Below are 5,405 nucleotides of genomic sequence, written 5' to 3' on the forward strand. Positions count from 1 at the left end.
TGTTATTTGATGGACATTATTTTCTTGACTATATAAAATATGTTAACACAAATGTCTTATAATAATTTTTATATTTGTTAAAATACGATACTCAGATTATAATACAACTGTTTTTTTTTTCTTCATAAAATTCAATTATAAAATATTTATTAAACAATTTTCACCCTTTTTATTATTATTATTATTATTATTATTATTATTAGTTTTTTTTATTTTCGATAATATTATTCTTAATTAATTTTTTATTGATTTTTTTAATCAGATTAATTTGTTATTGATAATAATATTATTAATTTATTTTGATATCATTATTGTATTTCAAGAAGAAAAAAATATCTCAAAAAATATTAATTATCAAGTGGATGAAGTAAATGTTTTAAATAGATATATAAAAAAAGATTAATTATCAAGTCGATGATAATCCTCTCTTTTTTATGATATTTGAAATTTAAAAAAAGAATCTTACATAAAACTCAATATTAAATTTTGGAGCAAGAAAGAAAGATGTTCATCAAATATAATAAAGGTAATTTAGTAAAATGACAACAATTTGACCAAGTGTTTGTTTTGGTACAAGTGAGTAAATTTTAGAAAAGATTAAGGGAGTGTATGCCTATTAAATTTTAATGAAAAATAAGTTTGTATTTTCAATATTTTAATAGGGATGTTTGAAAAAAAAACTCATAAAAATATTCATCAAATGATTGTAGACGAGCAACTCGTGTGTTTTTAAATGGTGGGTAGTGTGTTGCATCACGTGAAAAAAATTATGTAACTTTTTGTAGCCGTTAGATTTACTTTTAAAATAATATCAATTAAAGAATATTGTCGAATTAACTAAAAATTAGATAATGTATCTTCCCACTACTCCAATACCAATACTGTGAGTAGAGTCGTCAATTTGGGTTAGGTCAGTTGGGTCGGCCCGACCCGGCCCGCCACACAATTTAAATGGGTTGGGTTGAAATTTTTTCAATCCAACAAAAGGTGGATCTAGATGGACCAACCCGCCTAGGCCCGCGACCCGGGCGGGTTGGCCCGCCCCGGGCCTAAAAAAATAATATTTTATTTTTATTGTTATATATGTATTTTTTAATAAAAGTTGTGCATTTTTTTTATTAATTACTTTATATAAAATCTACACACATGAAATCAATAATTAAATTTTTTATTAATATATTTATATTAATATTTATGAAATGAAATGATATTTATAATTAATTATAATATTTTTTATTTATTTTTATTTGTCGTGATCCAACTCGCAGGCTGGTCCGTCTAAGCCGCAACCCACTTTGGGTTAGGTTGGGTTGAGGATTTCCAGCTCGCCAGGATGGTGGGTCGGCCCACCATCAACCCGCCAAAAGGTGGATTTTGTTGGGCCGGTCCGTTCCCCATGGGTTGACCATTTGACAGCTCTAACTATGAGTAGAAAGATAACGAAATTAAATGTGCTTCGGTGAATATTTCAGTCATACATCCAGAAAAATTTTTGGAAAAGAGAATGTGGTAAAGTTAAAAAATGTTTGAACTGGAAAAAAAATTTTTTCCTGGTGTTAAACTTTATATCAATAAATATTAATGAAATAGCTCTTTTTGAAATTATATGCAAGCACACAAACATATATATCATTATTCAACATGTCCTTGTTGATTCAATAGTAGTACGTAGAGCACGGGAGGAGCTATATATGTATAAGCATGTCAATAATACATATCATTAAATGAAAAAAAAATGATATAACCTTTTTCATTAGAAGAAAGATAATTTCTGTTGCACTTGCACAACACGATGTTCTGCATTGTATAATCGTTGGATCATGTGGACCTCATATTAAATTCACTCGACACTACATTACGATGGTGTGTGTAAATCCAAAGCCCTTTAATTATTGTGATTAGCGGTAGATTTTGGATAATTGTCCAAATCTAGAGCAATGGTATAATGAATTTCGTTATTTTAGTTTGTGTAGTGGAATGTTTGGGTTAAACGCTTTGATAGCGCGTGGTGGTTTGGATTCTATTTTATACACACAATAAATACACATAAATAAAGGCTTTTAACAATATTAAAATGATAATTTCAAGATTACATATACGATGGCGAATTGTTTTTCAAAAATCATGAGAAGTTTGGTTGGAAATAATATTTATACTGAAAAAATTCAATATTATATTAATAATAAGAAACAATAACTGAAAAAAAATTTAGTCAGTTGCATTTTTTTTTGGATAACTTATAGTTAATTCATCTTGAACTATAACACTAATATCTCGATTTTATTATGAAGTTTAGGATTTTGAAATCTAATTGTAACAATTGTCAAGCAAATACTCTTTTTGCAAATTACTATTTATGTCAAATATTGCGTGCATCAACATATAAAACCTTTTTTTAGATTTATATATATATATATATATAACCTTTTGAATATGTGTGTGTGTGTGTGTATATATATATAATGACCAGTAATCATATCATGGACTTATATTTTAAATGGTAAGGTATAATGATTTTTATTAAACTCATTGATTATACAGATGTTATATAAATAGATCATTTATCAAAATTATGCTCCGACCGAAAAGAAATCTAACGTGCCAAGATTTACGTGTTTAAGTAATCAACAAACCGTCTTCTGCTTCTAAACGTACCTTTTGCTTAATTTTGCCCTCCAGATATATAGGTAAAATAAATTGAAATAATCAATAATAATAATAATAATAATAATAATAATAATAATAATAATAATAATTATTATTATTATTATTTTGGGGGCGGGGCAATAATTTTTGTAATGAGGATTAAAATGAAGAATAATTGCTCAAAGACTCGAAAATTAAATAAAAAGGGTGGCCAGCTTATAAGTGTAGGGTACCACATGGCGCTTGATTGGGTAGCATACACCCTAAATTAAGGACGCCATCCCAGATTTTCAATCAATAGCTTCAGGTGAGGACCCATTTGTCATTTCAAATCACCGTCCGTTAATCGAATTTTGATTGAATAATAAATTTTTGTTTTAAAAAATATGATCAAAAGCGAGATGATTTAAGTTTCGAACTTGAGACATCATCAAGACATCAACGTGTTGTTATTAATGAATTTCGATCAAGTCTACTTGTGCCAAGGAAATTTTATTTGTTTTCGGTGCGTGTAACCTTGAATTGGAACTTTTTATACCAAAAAAACCGATCTCCTGTGAAACGTTCTCAAAGATTTATGCAGTATTTGCAACATATAAAAACAAGAGATTATGAATTTTTTTAACAAATTAGTGAAAAACAAATCCATAATCATTTTATTTTTAAAGGTTGCAAACACTACTTTATATTCGTGAGATAATTAAGTTGACACATCCTATGTGTACAATTAAAACTAATATTTTTTTTATATAAAATAATATTTTTTCATGAATCGGAATATTTATCTCATAAAATTGATTCGTAAAACTATATATATATATATATATATATGAGGTTTTTATTATAACCAAAATGTATATATGTAGGTATATGAGGTTTTTATTATATTTATAACCAAAATTAATAGATGTAGGTAGTATCCACATATTGTTACATTGAATAGAATAAAAACAACGAATAAAAATAATATTTACAACATATAAATAAGAAAAATAATAAAACATTGATAATATTAAACTGATGGAATTTATTTCTACGGGGAATAGCACTATTGGATGCTTCATGTACACGTACGGCTAAGTTACTTTGAAGGAAATATTACTTTTTATATGTTAAGAGGCACAATTAAATATTTGATGTTTATTATTTACCATTCAATTAACTGTTAGTCATATTGTCCGTCGTCACACTAATTTCCGGCTACATGCATGTCTTTTGTTTATTATATATTGATGATGGTTTGTAAAATCAGGGCCCGGGCTATCAGGGTAGTGTTGTGGGCCTGATGTGGTGATCGGGCTAATGGAAGTAATATATGAGCTGTCCTTCCTTAATCAAGATGATCTGCACACCAAGGAAGGGAATAAAAAGCACGTTAGTGGGGCGCCGGAGGAGTTTCCGGCGGGGCCACTCCGATGCTTAAGTTAGACTTAGAAATAGAGTGGGCTTTTTAGAGAAATGAGTATAGTGCTTTGGAAGTTTAGATGAACATACCTCTACAAACTGTGACCAGGTATTTAAAGGCCTTGGAGTGAGAGTGTCACTCCGCAATTCCAGGGTAGTGGCCACGATCTGGATCGTGGGTGCGGTAGTTGCCCATGTTTGCCTGTCACGTACGATGAACCCGGAAAGCTCGGGTTGATGATAATCGTGGGGATCATGCCCCTAAAACACGGGCTTTATATAAGTCCTGCAGACCTGGTTTCCCGGGCTCCTGAGGCTACTGGGCTGCCTTAATACGGCCCTACCACTCCGGGGCATTCGTGGCCCTGCCCCCCTGGCTTACCGGGGCATCACTACTCATTCCAAAAATAGTCGGGCTAGAGTCTTACTCGCTGTCCTGACTTACAGTTTCACCACCCTTGCTTTAATACAACCCTGTAATCCCTGACTCTTTATGTCCCTGCTCCCCGGGGCATTCGTGGCCCTGCTCCCCTGTCTTGCCGGGGCATCACTACTCATCCCAAAAATAGTCGGGCTAGAGTCTTACTCGCTGTCCTGACTTACAGTCCTGCCCCTGGCTGTTCAAAGCCTTGCTACCCCGGCCTTCTGGGGTATCGTCCAGTAATGTCCAAAAATTCTAGGGCTGACGTTAACCCTAGAATTTGAAAAGACGGGCAGGTGTCAGAGGACGTTACCTGTCCTTTCGACTGCCCGCGTCATCATTACGCTGCCCGGTTTAACTTCCCAAGATCACCCTTAACCTTCGATCATATTTTCATCTACGGCCAGCATTAAAGCTCTTCGCCTATAAAAACGAGGCCCCTTTCTTCACTTTTTCTTTACTTTCCCTATTCACGTATTCCCTCCCTGCTTCTAAGCTTCTCCGGCTCCGGCGACTCCGCGTAGCAAGCTTGCTTTCTTCTGTAAGTTTTCTGTCTATCTTACCTTAAAGTTTCCTTGTCCTTTGAACATGTCAAATTCCACATCTTCAACCTCCGGTGGCCATGTTCGTGGCTCCTCTGATATAGAATCCGAGGCCTTACGCCACGATTCTCCCCCTCCTGTCACCTCCCATGTCCAATCCACAGTAGCTCCCTCCTCATCTCGTCCGAAAAAGGCTAAAATCGGGCCTTCTAAGGACAAGGGTAAGGCTAAAATATCCGACTCTGGGCCTCTCCTTCCTTTGCCCAAACCAAACCCCGAAGGTCCCTGGTTCTCCCACTTTACCAGTACCCTCCGCCCAGAATCCATAGAGGAACTTAGGCTTATGGGTAACATTCCTCCTGCGTACTCTATTCTCATTCAGGGGCCCCTAG

The sequence above is a fragment of the Henckelia pumila genome, chromosome 2 (genome assembly GCF_033568475.1).
Source record: "Henckelia pumila isolate YLH828 chromosome 2, ASM3356847v2, whole genome shotgun sequence".
In the NCBI taxonomy this organism is placed as follows: Eukaryota; Viridiplantae; Streptophyta; class Magnoliopsida; order Lamiales; family Gesneriaceae; genus Henckelia; species Henckelia pumila.